Genomic DNA, 21,889 nt, shown 5'->3' on the forward strand with positions numbered 1-21,889 from the left:
CACCAGATGAATATCCAGTGGAACTGTTTCTGGATACCCCTCATCTTTTGAGAACAGTGTACACTAGTTTGTATCATTGTACTACAGTAGATATTTGTGATGTGGACTACGGTAGCATATATATAACCTAGAGAGTCGCTTAATGCCGATTGGCTGTTTTAGAAATCCTGTAATTTCATTGGTTAATGACACATTGCCGGAACTCCATTTTCCAATTCATCATGTTCATTCGTCTTTTTCCACATATATTTGCCATACGAGCCTTGTCATTTACAACATAAAGCGTTCCATGAACTATATATTTTTATTAATTCAAATAGAATATCGTTCACACATATTGTTTACGATAATGGAATATACAAAACATAAAAACTAATTAAGATTTATAAGTACATGAAATTAGATTGAATAAATCAATCGTCTGCTATACCTGCAAGTAAACAACAATGGCGACATCATTGTCCCCGATATAAGTAAACGATCCTTTGAAGTTTGTTGGAAGAGTAGTAAACATAATACAGCCATTTTTAATGTTTTTGTGGTCAATACTGACATGGATGAGCGACAAGTCCCTCGTGTGATTCCTGAAACTGTGACTTCAATGTCTGCGATGCCCAAACATATTGGTCTACGTCAATCATTTTTCGATGATTTGATAGATAATGATTTCTTGGATCGCTCGAATAAACAGCTCTGATGTTCAAAAACAAGCGGAAATATTTGTTGCCGTGTACATCATATTTTTTGCAGAAAATGAAAATACAAACACTGTATAAAAGAAACAATGCTCAACATGCGAGTTGGCAAAAAGTGTCTTTCCGAAAAAATGAAGGAGCAACGCCCAATTGAAGTTATCCCTCTTACTGAACTTAACACAATTATATGCAGGTTTGATTCCGAGTACGAGACAAGCTCAAAAAGCAAAGATTATGGCAACTCTGTTTTCGATTAAATTGAATTTTCCAAACTGAGGGATATCATCGAGTCAAAAACAAAATCACTGAAAAAACAGGGAAAGGAAACGCTACCTTACTGAGCAGAAGCTGTAACAGTGAAATATAGCAACTCTGAGATGCAGGCCAGCTTGGCTCTATTTAGTTTGTCTGTTTGTTGTTCAACGCTTCAACGCAATATTCCAGCTATATGACGGCAGTCTGTAAATAATCGAGTCAGGACTAGACAATCCAGTGATTGACATCATGAACATCGATGAACGCAATTGGGATACGATGAAATGCATCAACCAAGTCAGCGAGCCTGATTACCCGATAATCACCACTTTCGACAAGCATAGTTGTCTTTTACGGCAAGCATGGGTTGCTTAAGATCTGTTCTATCCCGGATCTTCACGGGTCAAGCTTGGCACTAACACACCTGAATTCATATGAAAGATGGTGGAACAATTTCGGTCTACGGTCAATAACTTCACACACAAGAATTACTTGGGAGGGGGTGGGGTAGGAAAGGGCTGGTTAGAATGAGATTAAAATGAGATTATGATATCCATGAGTGCATGAGGTATGTTGAACGGCAATCCAAAATCAGAACCTAAGACGATCCTACGGGTGTTCCTAATGTGACACCAAGTGTCTGAGGCCAGCCCGACGACCCCTCATGTTGTCCTCTCAACGTGTATAAGTGTAACAGGTTTTAATGCAGAGAAAACACGACTTGCTTTTGGGTGTCCGTTTATTTACGGGACGAAGAATATCAATAATACCCTGCAAACATATATCATAATTATGAAATATCTGAACACAACAGTAACGCGCATATTGCCGTGGTATCACAGATTCAATCCAAGAGAAAGTAAGGGAGGGAGATAACTGAGACACTTTTGTCACATTTAACATTAAATAAATACATTTATGGCAAACAATTTTCCCTTTCAATTATTTCACTTACATAATGGTACTTATAGCATATACGTAGTAGGGATTCAAAAACACTCCAATGAGAATGTAATTTACATTTTAATAGTTCATATTCAAAATTAGCTCACCCATCTATAAGACAAAGCAATTCCCTCGTCTCTGTTAGATGGTAAACTTATACGTTGTACCTTAATGAAATGTGACGACATATGCGTTCTCGCCTTCAACACTCTCCTTTCACAAACACACATTACCAATAACACATTACTCCTCACGTTCTCGGAAACTTTTTTCACAGCGCATACAACCTACACACTTGATACTTGCAATGATTGTAGTGAGTGAGTGAATTAGGTTTAAAGCTGCTTTTAACAATATTCCAGTTATATCACGGCGTGTCAGCTTAATGTGGGAGGAAAGCCCGATGTGATACAGGTTTCAGGCGTTTACCACTTCGGTGAAACCCACGAGCACGGTTATGGTGCTGACAAACCTAGAAAAATAATCGGGGCGAACCGGGATTCGAACCCACAATCATAGGTTTCTGGCGTGCCCAAGGGACGCAACTCTGCACAGCGAATCGCAGCGCCTTAGACGACTGGGCCACCCGTGGCCCCGGCAAGGTTTTTAATATTTCTTAAAGTGTTGATTGAATGATTAGCATGAACTTTGCAACCTGAAACTGTTCAGCAAAACACAGTGACATGTTTACGTCTATAAAATGCTAACATCAAAATGAAATATAACTAACATGAATTGCGCAAGATATGAGTACTGATAAACCTGGCCAAGACAAAGAACAGCAAAAAGAATACGGTAAATAATAATAATGTTGCATACAAAACTGTATAACACAAACAAAAAATGTTTTTTACTTGTTTATTTACTTTTTAAATAAAACAAAATCCAACGTGAAAACGTCACTGCTTCATAAATGTTAACATGCGGGGGTAAGGCAATGTGAAAAGGGATATCAAAACGGACCTGACAGCAGAAATGTTTCACAACCTCGTAAAAATTGGCCAAATATTGAGATTGCAGCAGACATCATGCAGGGAGCAGAAGTGACATGTTCGGATAAGAAATATGTGAATATTATAATGATCACGTAATAAAGTCATTTACCACCTGTAAGCCACTCACTTATCATGCTTATGACACATAGTAGTATAGGTAATGGGGGTTCTGGACCACTTCCACTGGAGCTGGATTTATTACATATACTGCTACTACAGATAGCATTTTTTATGCCAAAATGATTATGCGATTCAACGATAGTCATGAGTTGTATTAAACAAAACATCAATATTAATTAATAATGAATAAAATTTACTATTGCCCACGAGGATATTGGAAAGGTATAGGAGCAATAAAAATTTAGCCACAGTGGCTAAGGTATCTAACGATGTAGCCAAGGATTGGTTAAAGAAACAAGCGATGTGGCAAATATATTTACCGGCACCGCGTTATATACCGAGGAAGAAGTTTGATATTTCTACAACGAATGAAGTTCATCAGGCTGACCTCTTGTTTCTTCCCCACGATAAGGTAAAACGCAAAACGTATAAAAACGCTTTAACGGTAGTGGATGTGACTAGTCGATACAAAGAGGCTGAGCCATTAACCTCGAAAGAATCAACAGAGGTAGCTAATGCACTGAGCCGCATATATAAACGCAGACCACTAAAATGGCCTAAGCTATTTCAAGTAGATCCCGGTTGCGAGTTTATGGGATCAGTAACTAAACTGTTAACAAAGCACGATGTCGAAATCGTCTGTGGTGAAAGAGAGGCCCACCGCAGTCAAGCTATCATCGAAAGATTTAACAGGACATTAGCGGAACGTTTGTTTGGCTATCAGTATGGGATCGAAATGAAATCCAAGCGATTGAAATCAACCGAATGGGTGACACGATTATCAGCCGTTGTATCAGCGGTGAATAATGAAGTAACGAGATTAATAGGGAAGAAACCATCTGATGCGATTAAAATGAAATCCGTGACTTCCGAATCTTCAGCACCAAGGAGAGGCAAAGAACGAAAACTTCCAGATAGAGTAAAGGTAAGATATTTATACCAGCCCGGTGAACTCGAAGGAGGTCTACGTCGCACAACCGATCCCATATGGTCCCTTAAGACGTATAACGTTAGTCGATTGGTTACGAAAGAAGGAGAGCCTATTCTTTATTATCTTCAAGATGGACCGGGTAGGGCATTTGTACGAGAAGAGTTGTTCATAGTTCCCCGACGGTACGGTATTACAACCATAACCATAAGCATAGGTAGTTACACCATCATTATCAATCCATCTCTTTGTATCTAAGGGGGATAATGATGTCTTGTTCATTCTTAATCCATATATCCTATGATTGTAACTTCTTAAAGAGTTCATCTCGTGTTTGAACGTTCTACCGTTGAATAATGCTTCTTTATACTGTTCGTGTTTGATATGCTTTTTTACAACATACTTCTTAACGCCCTTGGCTTTTCTTATCTCCCCATTATCGGACTTCTTTATAGAATACATCTTAGGTCTTAATCTTACATACTCCGCTATAGGGGTCCCAGCACATTCATCCTTCATCTTACCTAACACCTTTTTATTTACAACGCTGTGCAGTGGATTATCTTTTGGGTAATCGCTCGTGTCGTACATATCTATTTTTTCTGCCATATCTTTATACACATCCTCAGTTTATATTTCCATCAACAAAGAATCTGTGTCGGTATATAACACCTCACATCTATCGCCGTATTGCTTCTTAAGTTCGTTGTAATAAAAGTCATACATTAAGTGTTTTGACAAGTCGAGAATACTCATACCGACGTACACCGGTCTGTTGAATTTTATATTACTTTTCTGCATATGCAACGCGGCTAAGTCGTTATCGAATATCTTGCTTCTGTTAAAAGCCGGACTGGCTATAAGTTTCCTGAGTCTTTCTTCCTCATTAGATCTGACTAATTTAACATCAACATGCTTCCTTAGATTCTCCATAGTTTTACCAAATACAGAGTTATTCATGAGCTTATATAGATTCTTTTCGAAACCGCTAGTGGCTATCTTTCTTAAATCTATGTTCAACCTTATATAGGGCTCCATCCAAGGACTTTGATCAAACTTTAGAACTCTGTGTATTTTCTTAAGTTTCATACCTAATTATAGATATAACTGGAGATTTCTGTAGTGAACTATATATTTTGTCTTATCCATCAAATTTGGAACGAGTTTTTTTATGTTAGCTAACCTTGTATTACCCATCAAGGAATGTTGATATTCCGACATCCAATCTTTATTAACCATTAATCTTTCGGGACTTAGCGGATAACTGTTATGATCTTTATGTAACGAACTTGGATATTCCAAGTCAACTTCTAGTATGTACCCTTTATTCTCATTCATATTATTCACATCGATATCATTGACCCATTCAAACCCACCCGTGGGTAAAGGTTGACTCATAGCCCATCCATACAAATTGTTAGCGTATAGATATAATATGTGTGTGTCGGGTTTACTCGGATCGTATCCTTCCACTAATTTATTATTAGCCTCAGAGTACCTTTTCTCCCGCCATCGATATACCACCTCTTAATCCTTTCTCAATAAACAAGTGCATATCGTAATCTGTGAGTAGTTTTAGTTCTACACCGGTATTCTTCAACAATGCATCCCACGATAGTCCGGGACTGGAATAGTAAAATGCTGGATCCAAGCTGTATTGTTTTAAACACGTCTTTCTAAATATCTCGAATATATTGGCGAGTAACAGTACATCCGTTTTTAAGTACAGATCGTGATAATCACCTACATTATTACAACCTAATTTATCCCACACTGTCAGAGCGTCTTCATAATCGGCATCTGTTATTTAGGATTCTGTTAAGTTACTATAGAATGATTCGAGGGGTGGTAATTCAGTTTCCTCGAATCTAGACCAATCATCCATATATTCGTAAGGATATACACCTTTTCTCAGCAACAAACGACGAGTTATCTTATCGGTATATTGATTTGTTATCGCAAAGTCATCAGGATTGTTCGCATTAGCTAAATTGTCCAGGGAAGATAACAGAAACTGTACGGAGTCTATGAATCTAAGCCCATTACTTTGCTTTATTCTAGACTTCCCATCCTTGTCCCTATAATGTGTAGGTTTAGTCAACGAGAACGATATGTATTTTTCCATATTATTAGGAATGCATGTTAAACCGCCGTCGGTCTTTGAGATAGCTTGCATAATGTGATGTGAATCGTATCCCCTAAGGTTATGAAACACAACGGGGATGGGTATTGTTTGAGAATTCATTTTTAGTTTCAAGTTACACTCGTTATGCGCGGCTCGCCGATAATTACCCGTGACGTGACAATGATCTCTAACAGAATCCCCATCCAGGGGTTTATTACAAACATGACAACTCGTTGACTTTTTGTGGGCCCTCCAATCATCTCTCGTCATACGCATGGGTTTCTTACACGATAATTTTTCCCTGATTATTCTCTCTTCATTTTGTAGATATTCTAGGAACTTTCCCGCTGCATCGGGACCTCTGTAAATCACGGGAGTGTTTGTTTTCCCATCATACCTTACAACTATATATCCAAACCCACAAGGAATATGTTCTTGAGTTTTGTACGTAAAACTACTATCTTGATTGCTATGGTTGGTATTTTTTATGGGTTTGATAAGCGCTTCGAAGTCAGCGTAAATTACGTACAGTACTGGCATTTGATTACAATAATGTTCAAATTTTAATATATTTTTCCCCTCTTTAGGCATATCGATCCTGATAGCGGTCTGTCCAACACCTCTACAGTCTTCTTTATGCTCCTCTAATAGATCGTGTCTGCTGTACCCATGCAGGCATCTTTCGCAGAAATATTTCTTTTCCTTATGTTTTGCTTGATCGTATAGCACCCTGTTTAAACTCTTTATCTACGTATAATGATATTTACCATCTTTTTCGAACAAAAATGAATTGATTCTAGGAATATGTTCCGGAGCTGAGTTTATCCTGTGTACAACAATTCCTTTAGAATGTCCGAAAACATTTATAGCTAAATTATTTTGCTTTTCCACCTTATCAATTTGTGATATTGGTGTAGGTTCCTCTATACCATCGAAGTTGAGTCCATCATTTTGAGGATAGCTAGAAGGTCTATCCGGATGCTTGTCTACGGGGAACAATGCAGATCTTATCATCATTCTTAAACAGTCATCTGATTTATTTTTTACGTTAATTATGGCTTTTTTCTTCTTATAATACGGGGGTAAATCTATATAAGATCCACCTTTGAAGGGCATATAATTTGCTATATCTAAATATAAACTGTCGATTTTATCCACACCCCAACCCGAACCTCTATTAGTCCAGCGTTCTAAAGTTACCTGTATCCTCTGAATTGATCTATCTAATGATGCGTTTATAGTATCGGATTCGGTTATAACTTCTTGATTGCTATGGAAATATGGTTCGGTATATTCGGTGCTATTTGTGTTACTTTTACTCAATAACATTTTAATCGTCAGCTGGTATTTTATACTATGCAAATCATCTAACTCCTCGTTAATTTTACTCGATATGATGGGCTTAATATCGTTAACATCCATGTTGGAATTAATATCCATCTTCCAACCTCTTAGATATTTACCAACGCCGGCGGATGTGGGTACAAATATTAATTCTTGTTGTTTATTCTCATCATCATCATTATGTTGATTATCAACATCGTTAGGTTGAACATCATTATTATCTAGTAAAGCGATCAATTCAGCTCTTCTCATTTGAGAATAACCTCTCAGCCCACTGTTTCTCGCTCGAGCTTTGAGTTCTCTAACAGTCTGGGGTTTGTTGTATTCCAATCCAAGTAAGGTAATCAATTCAGCTTTTCTCATTCGAGAATATCCACGTAGACCACGTTGCTTTGCCATAGCTTTTAACTCTCTGACAAAAACCATTGTGGTTGAATGGTATATGCAAAATGAGTCAAATGTCTAATTGATTGTTTTCATATATACCTATTCTCCCCAACCTATTCCTCTCATTGATGTAATCTCTCTTCCTAGCATAAATAATCTGGTTCATGACCCTATCAGCACAGTGTTTCTTACATAAACAATAACGACCTTTGACCCCTATCCCGCATACAGAACACGTATAGTTTATGTTTCCGCGCCTGATGTAATAATAGTGTACGCCGCAGTAAATATCAACACAGCGTCGGTTACATAGAGTTGTCTTACCCATGAGTGTAAATTTGCAATTATTCATGGTTATACATCTATCATATCATTTGTTTAAATGCTAATCACAGCAACACTATTGATTAGGCAGTCAGCCAACGTTATTTATAGATCATGGTTTATGCACAGCCACAGCTGTGGTTATTTATGCTTAATGGTATAGCTGAAAATCAATACAGCAGTCAATCCCATAATCACAAATGTGACCTCGCGGTTCTTTTGTTCCTCTGACGGTGTATAAAACTGACTCATTGTTAGTCTCGGTATTGGGTCGAGTTTTTTCCCATAAACGAGGAAGTATTTGTGCATGACAGATTCGACATCCTGCTTTTTCATCGATAATGTTGTTGATTTTTAGCCGCAATATGCGGTGACACTATAGCGTTAGTAGATGGTTGTGAAACATGTGGTGTTTGTGGCTTGACTATTCCCTTTTCACCCATGATCGTTTGCGTTATTAATTCGACGTTCATATCTGAATTTATACCTGGCTTTTGTTGATCGGTAGCAATAACAATTTTATTATTATAGCCTATCACTTGACCAATCTTAAGTTCCATATTACTTGGAGACATGTATAGTCCCGGCGCATAAACGAAGTCCACTTTGGATTGAGCACACTGTAATGCATCTTGAAAACGCTTTATAGACGATGGTATGTCAACTGGTGAATTAATGACGTCCTCCACATTTGAGACAAACTGTTTTTGCGCATCGAGCGCCGTCCCAGAACCGATGAATCCCGTTTGTGTTTGCGATTGCGCTCCGAGAATTGCCCATACATAAGTTCTTATCGATTCATTAACTCTTACAAATCCTGGGTTAGTAAAATTATTTTCCATTTTATCATTAAGGAATTCATTCCAAGCGTCTGCAGTATGGTTCATTTGTATAAATTTTGTAACGATATAAATTAAACCACTCTTAAAACTCATATTATCCCCTCTCCAATCGTTACTATAAAGTTCCCAGCCTTTTTACCAATCACCGGTTTTATGCCAATGATCATATATTCTTGCGTAAAGTTTGCTGGTACTCCTCAACTTATTAAAATTAACTGGAAATTTATTAAGTTCTTTATATACATAATCGCTTTCTCCTTTGACAGATATTTTTTCCTCTGTGTAAGGAACACCTAGACCATGGTTTGCTCCTTTAATACGCCAACCTTTACTCGTAGAAACATTAAATTCCTGACAAATACGCTCATACGCGGACCTATCATAATTATTATTTGTGGAATTCAACGCTCGGTCCTGCGGTAATTGAGCACTAATTTCTTTAAGTATACGTCTAATCTGATAGTACACGTGAAATGTTATAACAGACTTACTCAGTTCAAATCCTGGAGCATAAAGAGATACGCCACATCCCATTGTGGCACACCATATGGCAAAGTTTAACTGATTCTGCCAAAATTGCATCGGATTGTGAAACCAATCGTGCACCATTTTATCGCTAGTTGCCGTGACCCTGTACTTTTCAAAGATTTAACGAAAAATTCAGGACCGGAGGCTGTTACTATAATCGATTGATTAGTAATGTATCTCGATTTCATATTTAAGTTATGATATAGTATCATTGTATATTTAATATGTATGTTACACTCCCGGGAATAACAAATGGTCAGTCTATTCAACTGCTTCATACTATCGATAACTCGGATGGACAACTCGAAGTAGCTATCTGTGATGTAACGTATTACCCACGGTGGACCAATATAAGTGCTGCAAAAAGAAATAATAAGATGATTATACCAGGTGAAAACAGGGGTATGGAAAAATACATTATTATACCTGATGGGTATTACAGCGTATGCTCACTCAATGATGAAATTTTTAAGCCTAATGGAACTAGTCTCACACAAAATGAGTCGAATGGGACAGTGAAAATATACACTGGAGAAACAGGTATAATTATTGATGAGAACTTAGCAATTACACTTGGATTTGGACAGTCAGTAGTATTACCAGCCAACAAACCAGTGACTGTATATGCATTACCCGATTTAGTTCCCTATAAAGAGTTGTTCATCCATCTTGATCAAATCAGTACGACAGATAATATTCAACAAGTAAGTCCTTCAACTCTACTCAGAAGTATTCCAGTGAAAGATGAAAAATACAATAGCGGTAGAACGGAATCTTCTCAACATTACAATATAAAAAATTAAAGCGGGGTATAATTTCAGACCTCAAAATTTCTGTATTAGATGTAAAACACCAACCTGTACATATAGGATACTTACGTGTAACACTCCATATTATAAATAATGGTTGATTCCATATTTAAGTTATGATATAGTATCATTGTATATTTGATATGTATGTTACACTCCTGGGAATAACAAATAGTCAATCTATTCAACTGCTTCATACTATCGATAACTCGGATGGACAGCTAGAAGTCGCTCTATGCGATGTAACGTATTACCCGAGGTGGACCAATATAAATGTTGCAAAAGATAATAATAGGATAATGCTATTATCCCCATATGGTACTAGCAAATCCATTACTATACCTGATGGGTATTACAGCGTAAGCTCACTCAATGATGAAATTTTTAAGCCTAATGGAATTAGTCTCACACAAAATGAGGCGACTGGGACAGTGAAATTCGACAATGAAGACCAAAATACAATTTTATTGGACCGATCAGCTACACTTGAATTTACACGCTTAGTTGGCACAATACACACGTTACCAGATCAGGAGGTTAAATTACCTGATTTAGTTCCCTATAAAGAGTTGTTCATCCATCTTGATCAAATAAGCACGACGGATAATATTGAACTAGAAAGTCCTTCAACTCTGCTCAGAAGTGTTCCAGTGAAAATTGAAAAATATAATAGCGGTAGAACGAAATCTTTCTCGTTATTACAATATAAAAAATTAAAGCAGGGTATTATTTCAGACCTCAAAATTTCTGTATTAGATGTAAAACACCAACCTGTACATATAGGATACTTAAGTGTAACACTCCATATTATAAATAATGGTTGATGCATCAGGCCCTGGAACGCTCAGACAATGTAATACAATTGCGCTTTCCGATCTCGGAGACACGAAGGATTTGATAAACCCGGTAACAATGGTAAGTTATATGCTTTACACTTACACGATAATGTATACAAGCGGAAAGAAGCTATATTCCCAGAAAATCTAGAAGATTTAAGCGATGTCGACGTTAGTAGACTCAATAAAAACACTCCGTACAATATTATTCGCAACGGTGAGAATAAATGGACTATGGTCGAAGCAAACATCGAGTGGCTACTGAATATCGTCATTACCCCACCTTATGATGGGTAAGGGACATAATTTAACTAAGATAATAAATAGTGGCATCGTACTCGCGGCCTATATCCCGTTAAAACGAAAAAGTGTGTTAGTCACTCCCCTGCCAGAAAAACCAGGTCATATGTTATATAGTCGTCCGGCAATCCAAAATGTTAGTTTAAATTTGGTTGCTGAATTCGATGATATTAAAGTTAACTTGAGTGCAATACCTAATATTTCTACGCTTATTATTGAAGTCTTTTTCGGAGATGTACCGGTAGATGCCTTCGAAATATTACCAGGTCTATCGATTAAATGGCTCAAGAAACACGAGCGTCAACGTTGCAGTATTATTCATATCGGAGCATCGCCCGTTGAAACCCTCGAGGGGGTCCAAATTATTAAAAGTGGTAGTATTTCTCTTACTAAGATATTCTTGCCGTATAATATACATTTGATAAGGTTGATGTATACTCTCAAAACATTTAAGTTAGACCAATTAAAGACTATTATATATTCGTAATATACACTATGAGTTTATATAAACAGCGCTCGATGAAAAGATGGAAACTGTTGATGGATTTCGATTACATCAAATAAGTGACATAAAACATTGAATAGAGAAGGATAGGGAGTTGAGACTTGGATTGCATAAAAAGTATCGCAGAGACGTGAATGCTCTGGACGGAGTTGACACCGCTCTTTTAGCAGCTGGCATGGGACTCAGTGTAGCTGGTGTCGGTTGACTATCAACTATAATTGCCGCGCATATCGTGCTCGGCATGGAAATAGGCGCTGGAGTCTCGGGACTGGCAGGAATAGCGATAAAATTCATTTCTCGTTGGTTGCAAAAGATAGCATTAAAACACGATAGTATTCGGATAGCATTGAGGATCATATTTCGACAGCAATGGTCGATTGTAAGATATCCGAGGATGAGTTTCGTTTAGTGCTGTCGGAACTCTCCAAATACAATGAAATGAAGCAGGAGATTCGATCAAAATCTCATAAGACCAGTGGTATTAGCGAAGATGAGAAAAAAAAGTTCATAGAACAGGGGAGGCAACAAGCACGTCAATTATTCCGTGCCAAAACAAAAGAACTGGTTGGAGATTAAAAATAGATTGCTTACTATCGTTTGATCACATTTAGACAAATGCTTACATAAATATATATAATTATGGAGATCGAAAAAACTATTAAATGGAGAGAATTACCACAAGGTTTTTATTATATCAGTGATGTCAAACCAACCAAATACAGTTATCAATTGTTTCTTATCAATTTACAAGAAGAGTGTGATTATATAGTCTGGTCTCCTAGTAAAATGAACGATGAACTTAATAAAAATGTTGAATATCACTTTATCGATAAAAATAATGAAGAATATTTTTAGTAATATCTAGGCTCATCTAAAGCAATGATTGGCGCCAGGTATTGGTGAGCTAGAGACAATTTAACTTAATCTCATGACTATCGTTGAATCGCATAATCATTTTGGCATAAAAAATGCCATCTGTAGTAGCAGTATAGGTAATAAATCCAGCTCCAGTGGAAGTGGTCCAACACCCCCATTACCTATATTACTCACATTAACTTGTTTAGTAGTATAGGTAATGGGGATTCTGCCGCAACTCCACTGGAGCCGGATTTATATAACTATACCACCACTACAGCGGGGATTTTTTATGCAAAAGTGATGATGCGATTCAACGATAGTCATGAGATTCAGCTAAATTGACCACCACCTGGAGTCAATGATATAAATTTTTATATGTAATAGGGGTTCTGCCGCAACGACTGGAGCCGGATTCATATACCTGCTACAGGTGGCATTTTTTATACCAAAACGACGATGCGATTCAACGAGAGTCGTATTAAAAGAAATATCAATATTAATTAATTATGAATAAAATTTACTATAGCCCACGAGGATATTGGAAAGGTATAGGAGCAATAAAAAAATTAGCCACAGTGGCTAAGGTATCAAAAGATGTAGCCAAGGATTGGTTAAAGAAACAAGCGATGTGGCAAATATATTTACCGGCACCGCGTTATATACCAAGGAAGAAGTTTGATATTTTTACAAGAAATGAAGTTCATCAGGCTGACCTCTTGTTTCTTCCCCACGATAAGGTAAGACGCAAAACGTATAAATACGCTTTAACGGTAGTGGATGTGGCTAGTCGATACAAAGAGGCTGAACCATTAACCTCAAATGATTCAACAGAAGTAGCTAATGCACTGAGTCGCATATATAAACGCGGACCGCTAAAACGGCCTAAGCTATTTCAAGTAGATCCCGGTCACGAGTTTATGGGATCAATAACTAAACTGTTAACAAAGCATGATGTTGAAATCAGGCATGGTGAAAGAGAGGCCCACCGCAGTCAAGCTATCGTCGAAAGATTTAACTGGACATTAGCGGAACGTTTGTTTGGCTATCAGCATGGGATCGACATGAAATAGCTGTTGTATCAGCGCTGAATAATGAAGTAGCGAGATTAATAGGGAAGAAACCATCCGATGCGATTAAAATGATATCCGTGACTCCCGAATCTTCAGCACCGAGGAGAGGCAAAGAACGAAAACTTCCAGATAGAGTAAGATATTTATACCAGCCAGGTGAACTCAAAGGAGGCCTACGTCGCGCAACCGTTCCGATTTGGTCTCTTAAGACATATAACATTAGTCGATTGATTATAAAAGAAGGAGAGCCTATTCTTTATAATCTTCAAGATGGACCGGGCAGGGCATTTGTACGAGAAGAGTTGTTCATAGTTCCCAACGATACGGTTTTACCGCCCTAAATAACAATAATCATAGGTAGTTACACCATCCTTATCAGTCCATCTCTTTGTATCTAAGGGGGATAATGATGTCTTGTTCATTCTTAATCCATATATCCTATGATCGTAACTTCTTAAAAAGTTCATCTCGTGTTTGAACGTTCTACCGTTGAATTACGCTTCTTTATACTGTTCGTGTTTGATATGCTTTTTTACAACATACTTTTTAACACCCTTGGCTTTTCTTATCTCCCCATTATCGGACTTCCTTATAAAATACATTTTAGGTCTTAATCCTACATACTCTGCCTAGGGGTCCCAGCACATTCATCCTTCATCTTACCTAACACCTTTTTATTTACAACGCTGTGCAGTGGATTATCTTTTGGGTAATCGCTCGTGTCGTACATATCTATTTTTTCTGTCATATCTTTATACACATCCTCAGTTTATATTTCCATCAACAAAGAATCTGTGTCGGTATATAACACCTCACATCTATCGCCGTATTGCTTCTTAAGTTCGTTGTAATAAAAGTCATACATTAAGTGTTTTGACAAGTCGAGAATACTCATACTGACGTACACCGGTCTGTTGAATTTTATAATACTCTTCTGCATATGCAACGCGGCTAAGTCGTTATCGAATATCTTGCTTCTGTTAAAAGCCGGACTGGCTATAAGTTTCCTGAGTCTTTCTTCCTCATTAGATCTGACTAATTTAACATCAACATGCTTCCTTAGATTCTCCATAGTTTTACCAAATACAGAGTTATTCATGAGCTTATATAGATTCTTTTCGAAACCGCTAGTGGCTATCTTTCTTAAATCTGTGTTCAACCTTATATAGGGCTCCATCCAAGGACTTTGATCAAACTTTAGAACTCTGTGTATTTTCTTGTTTCATACCTAACTATAGATATAACTGGAGATTTCTGTAGTGAACTATATATTTTGTCTTATCCATCAAATTTGGTACGAGTTTTTTTATGTTAGCTAACCTTGTATTACCCATCAAGGAATGTTGATATTCCGACATCCAATCTTTATTAAACATTAATCTTCGGGAGCTAGCGGATAACTGTTATGGTCTGTATATAAGGAATTTGGATATTCCAAGTCAACTTCTAGTATGTACCCTTTATTCGCATTGATATTATGGATATCAATATCATTGACCCACTCAAAACCACCCGTGGGTAAAGGTTGACTCATAGCCCATCCATACAAATTGTTGGCGTCGAGATATAATATATGCGTTTCGGGTTTACTCGGATCATATCCTTCCACTAATTTATTATTAGCCTTAGAATACCTTTTTGCTACCATCGATATACCACCTCTTAATCCTTTCTCAATAAACAAGTGCATATCGTAATCTGTGAGTAGTTTTAGTTCTACACCGGTATTCTTCAACAATGCATCCCACGATAGTCCAAGACTGGAATAGTAAAATGCTGGATCCAAGCCGTATTGTTTTAAACATGTCTTTCTAAATATCTCGAATATATCGGCGAGTAACAGTACATCGGTTTTCAAGTACAGATCGTGATAATCGCCTAAATTCTTACAACCTAATTTATCCCACACTGTCAGAGCGTGTTCATAATCGGCATCTGTTATTTTATTTCTGTTAAGATACTATAGAATGATTCAAGGGGTGGTAATTTAGTTTCATCGAATCTAGACCAATCATCCATATATTCGTAAGGATATACACCTTTTCTCAGCAACAAATGACGAGTTATCTTATCGGTATATTGATTTGTTATCGCAAAGTCATCGGGATTGTTCGCATTAGCTACATGTAAATTGTCCAGGGAAGATAACAGAAACTGTACGGAGTCTATGAATCTATGCAAATTACTTTGCTTTATTCTGGCTTTCCAATCCCTGTCCCTATAATGTATAGGTTTAGTCAACGAGAACGATATGTATTTTTCCATATTATTCCGCCGTCGGTCTTTGAGATAGCTTGCATGATGAGATGTGAATCGTATCCCCTAAAGTTATGAAACACAACGGGGATGGGTATTGTTTCAGAATTCATTTTTAGTTTCAAGTTACACTCATTATGCGTGGCCCCCCGATAATTACCCGTGACGTGGCAATGATCTCTTACGGAATCCCCATTCAGGGGTTTATTACAAACATGACAACTCGTTGACTTCTTATGGGCCCTCCAATTAAAATAGATTGCTTACTATCATTAGATCACATTTAGACAAATGCTTACATAAATATATAAAAATGGAGAATTACAACATTTATGTTCATGGACAAAATTATTATATCAGTAATGTCACACCAACAAATGAAGAACACAAAACATTTATGTTCATAGACAAAATTATCAAATTGAGAGAATTACCACAAGGTATATATTATATCAGTAAACCAAACAAATACGATCATCAATTATCAAGAAGAGTATATAATCTGGCCTACTTGTAAAATAATAGAGAAATTTATATCATTGACTCCAGGTGGTGATCAATTTAGCTGAATCTCATGACTATCGTTATCTCGCATCATCATTTTTGCATAAAAAATCCCCACTGTAGTGGTGGTATAGTTATATAAATCCGGCTCCAGTGGAGTTGCGGCAGAACCCCCATTACCTATACTACTTGTATAGCCTATAGCAGCGAGTAAATTGAAGGGGACTGGTATCTGGATAGCTGAAGACCTCTCGCAGATTGTTGGGGATAAACGCAAACATATGAAGGATATGCTGATCGAAGCAAGAAAGAATCAATCTGAGGCTTTCTTTCGTTTTGATAAGCTTTTTATTGACAACAAAGTGTACACCAATGATATCGACAAGGAGTGTGTGATTGAACTCAGCAGACCACGACCAAGGCGTGCAGCACGTGCAGACACTGCGCAGGACAGATCACGGGATGACAACAATGACGTCCCCTTGAATTGGCCAGTAATTTCGCGCACAGTCCGGCAGAGATGTGTATTTTGGCCATCAATCGGTACAGTATTTCATTATGAATTCACATACCGGGTCTTGACGTAGTTTGAGCCGTAGTTTGAGACGTATCTCATCCAGTCGTTGATCTGTTGCAGGTAATGTAGCAAGAACAGAATCAACATAGATATTTGTGTCCCTCAGAAGACAAGACGCTTGGCTTGACAGTGGAATATCCGTCGGAGGTCTAGAGAGTGCATCCGCTGAACAAAGCTGTTTCCCTGGTACATGTGATATGGTATAGGAAAAGGCCATCTTGAATCGCTGTATGCGAGGTGGCAATAGGCCCAAGCTCTTGTTTCCCAACAGAGATAGAAGCAGTTTGTGGTCAGTGTTTATGTGAAACTGTCTACCTAGCAGGTGGTCAGGAAAACGTTCACAAGCCCAGGATATAGCAAATGCCCCCTTTTCCACTTGTGCGTAATGCCTTTCTGTGTCCATCATTGATCTAGAGTAGTAGGCTACTGCTTTATATACTCCATTACAGTTTTTCTAACAGATTACTGCCCCCAATCCGAATGGGGAAACATCGGCTGATTTGGATCATAATGTCCGAGTACTGTAGCAGATGCCAGTTTGTCCTTGATAGACTGAAACTCAAAACGCTGTGGTTCTTCCCAGACCCAAGTTCTGTCCGTGACAAGGAGAGAGCATAGAGGTTGTGTTTTAGACGCAAAATTGGGTTCAAACTTTGGTAGCTGATTAACCATACCGAAATGTCCTGATATCAGAGACTTTCTGTGGCTCGCTCATCCTGGTAATAGCATGAATTTTGTCTGGGTCTGCATAAATGCCAGTGCTGTCAATTATGTGTCCAAGGAATTACACTGTATTCTTTAAAAGCTGACACTTCTCCAGATTAAGTGTTATATCTGCATCATGCAATCTGCTCAAGGCTGTCGCTACATGCTAATCAGGATATCGTTCATCTGGCACACAAATCCACCAGTCCTTCAAGAATTCTCTTCTGAAAATGTTCTGGTGCTGACGACATGCCACAGGGTAGGTGGTTAAAATAATACAGGCCAAAGGCCAAACAGGAATCTGGGGATAATGGAATCTGGTGGAATTCAGAGTTTGCGTCCAGTTTTGTGAACACTTTAGCTCCCCACTTAATTGACTAAGTGTGTGACCCATAGCAGTAAGAGGGTGACATTCTTTCCTCGTTCAATTTAGTACAATACAATACAATACAATATAGTTTATTAAAGTCTCACCATTTGTACAGCAGGGGTTTAAATAAAGCATTTTAAATATCTAAAAACAAAAGTACAAATGCCACCCAAGGGGGTTACGAGAGACTATATCTTACACAAATATAAGTGCTTTATAAAATAATGTAAAATGAGATAAAGTTATACATAATATTATAATCATAGTCATAACTTAGGAATATAAATATTAAGAATGTAAATGATAAGGTAAACAGTTAAATATATTGTTAAATTATACATAAAATAATTTTCTACGCATAAACATTTTGAAGCACATGCTTCCTAATAGTGGTAAGTTACAATGGTTATTTAAAATGGTGATATCTACAGGTGTAGGATAGAACATATTCTTAAGATAAGATGTACGAATATCGTCATAAAAGGGACAGTGTAAAAGAAAGTAGGTTTCGTCTTCAACTTGGTCTGTACAATCTTTACAAAAGCGTTGTGTAGCCGGGATAGGAGGGGAGCAGTATCGGCCCGTTTCAATCTCCAGTTTTAGGGAACCACATTTAGTCCTAAGATATGACACCACTGCTTTCCATTGATTGGAGCTCCTGTTTCACTTTCTTCATGAGAGGGGCGGTCGGGTAGCCTAGTGGTTAAAGCGTTCGCTCGTCACGCAGAAGACCCGGGTTCGATTCCCGACATGGGTACAATGTGTGAAGCCCATTTCTGGTGTCCCCCGCCGTGATATTGCTGGAATATTGCTAAAAGCGGCGTTAAACTATACTCACTCACTCACTCTTCATGAGAGATAGAGGCAAACGTCTGGGTGTTGAGATAGAGAAAGGCTTAGCATACTCTTTGAGCTTGATAGAACATTCCCCTTCCATCTTTCCTAGCCCAGTGAACAGTTCAGGAAACATGTCTTTCTCCTTGTCCCCAACAACACTGTCAATGTGTCTGACAAGGTTGACAGCTTGAATTGCGGGTCCACCCAGCAGAGAACGAGTAAAACCTCTAACGACATATTTGTTTTGCATGGTCATAACATCACCGTACACAGTTTTAAGTTTTGCTCTGAATTTTCCATCAACATGCAAACTTAAGTTTGCTGAACCATACAGTCTCTACCACTTTGCTGAAGTTTGGGAAAAGGTTTAGAAACATAAAGGTCATAAGGAATGACTTTGACGTCAGCATCCGAGTCAATCTTAAAGTCACGAACTAGTCGTGATTTGACCTCAAGATTTAAAAGCCAAGGCTGTGATGGATTTGAGCATGCACTATCAGCACTAATGGATCCAAGGAATGCCTCGCTGGTACACTCACTGTTAGGCCCTCGTTCGAGATGAATCTCAGAAAGACCCCCCACTCAACACCCGTTGAGTTTGACTCCTGCATACTGCATCCCAGTGTCCAACTTTATGAAATTTCCGACAGGTTGATCTGGTTGCAAGACATTCGCTCTTGGGTGTGAATCTCGAAATTAAATAAATTAAATATGAATGAATAGGTCCATGTGTGAAACGCGATAAGTGTGTATCGCGTATAGTATCGTTTGGGAATATCATCATAGCACCGGAATTAAAATAAATTAAATAGAAATGCCAAGAGTTTGTTTCTTGCTGTGAAATTCGTTTCGTTTATAGAAAAAAACGACACCGACAATAAGGATGTATGAAAAAATGTCTAAAGCAACAATGAAAGAACTGTTTTAATTATGAGAAAAGCAGCCCAGCCCTTGCGACTTTGGTTTCAGAACAACTGGAGCTAACAAAAGACAACTGGGGTATAGACAAAAAGAGTATAACCATGTCTTCGTGTGCGTAGATTAATTCACTTAGTAAACATGCGCACCATTAATCGAAACGAGCGACAACATAGCAATGCGACATTATCAATATGTTGCATTGTCGCATTATGGCGCATAGATAGGGCGACAATGCGACAACGCTATATATTTAAACCTTAAAAAATGTCTCGTCGTCGCATTTTCATCCTAAGGTAAAATAAAAAATATTGTTCAAAGCGTGACTATGCGATCATTGTCGCATTGTCGCGCTTTGTTTAATTTTGCAACTGTTTGATTGTTCTTCTAGGGGCGACGACGCGACAATGTCCCTTCCATTATCTCTCGCTGAAGTGCATTAATCTGCCATGGGCCCTGAAGCGACTCTGTCCTACTGAACTGCATGACGACGTCCCGGTTTGTTAGGTTTACACACGTGTGAAGGCATGTGATACAACTCCTCAACAACTTAAACACTGAAGTATGTTTGAACAAAATCCTTATACCTATGAGTGTGTTTATGTGTGTTCAATGGCTTATACAAGGAACAGAATAAACAGTCAGGTTTTGCTTAAAGTTTACTCGATTCAATGGGTCGTTTGTATATTGGATAAAATATTTACTAAAGTGTGTGTTGAACGTGGGCATGTTCACGGCATCTTTTATATCTTTTGTTTATTGTATATAGCTTTCCTTCCTCACTAACATGCAAATTGTGACCATGCATCAGACACCAACGTCCTGATTCCTTCTTATGTCAATTACATGGCTTTACAAACAATTAACAACACCTGAAACTGTTCCAATATACTTCTCCGATGTATAGTATTGCAATATAACAGTGTCGGATTCAGGGGATAACATGGTGTGGGGGGAGTTTGGGCCACATACACATGTTTAACATCTAATGACATTTTGACATTGTATGAGTATATGCCTTGCCATGTTGATAGAATAATAAAATAAAAGAGTTACATATAGAGTTTTTGATTTTTTTTATGCTTATGGGTGAGATAGTCTATACCAAGCTGTGATCTGTTCTGTGAAGCGACTTTTGTGACACAAAATTTGCATTTCAACTTGCCCTTTCTACGCTATTCACGCTTGACGGTAATCCGAGTACGAGTATTCTATCACGACTGGCATCCACACAATAACAAGCCTGTTGATTCAACCGTGACAGTCAATCAGGAAGTAATGGCGGGTGGTGAGACGCGGCGAGCCAACCTGATAGGGTCTAAATGTATGTGTATCTCGGCTACAGTGTTCTCGTCAGGCCACAATGGTCGCGTTAGTGATACAATGAATGTACTTGATTGTATGTCATATAGGGGAGGTGTAATGGGGTTTAACCTCGCGCGACAGATTATTGTACTTATATAACGACGTGCATGCACGTGTGTGTGGGGGTGGGTGCTAGCAATAGTCCGGGCTGATGCCGATTAATAGTGCTATGCCACTTAGATGCCATGCAGCAGTTTAACATGAATACCCCACTCAGACACACTATGCTGACTACGAACCGACCAGTCTTTGTTTTAGCCCCTTAATGCCGAGCGCCAGACAGGGTAGCAACACGTGCCATCTTTTGACGTCTTTTGGTATGACGCGGCCGGGGATCGAGCCTCGGATCTTTCGCTCTCCGGGCAGACGCTCTACCACTAGACCACGGAGGCACATAAAGCACATTAAGATGACATTCCACCATTGCATACTTTATTACCATGTATGATATGATTATATTGTGACCGTTAATAAATTATACACTTTTGTCA

General features: G+C 38.2%; 1 protein-coding gene across 1 annotated transcript in view; it reads right to left on the reverse strand.

The window, feature by feature from the left end:
• The window catches only part of LOC139479685 (uncharacterized), a 43,366-nt gene that overhangs the window by 21,188 nt on the left and 289 nt on the right, over nt 1–21,889 (reverse strand). The window lies entirely within an intron of this gene.

The sequence above is a fragment of the Haliotis cracherodii genome, unplaced genomic scaffold, assembly GCF_022045235.1.
Source record: "Haliotis cracherodii isolate W230 unplaced genomic scaffold, xgHalCrac1.p SCAF_4, whole genome shotgun sequence".
Taxonomy (NCBI): Eukaryota; Metazoa; Mollusca; class Gastropoda; order Lepetellida; family Haliotidae; genus Haliotis; species Haliotis cracherodii.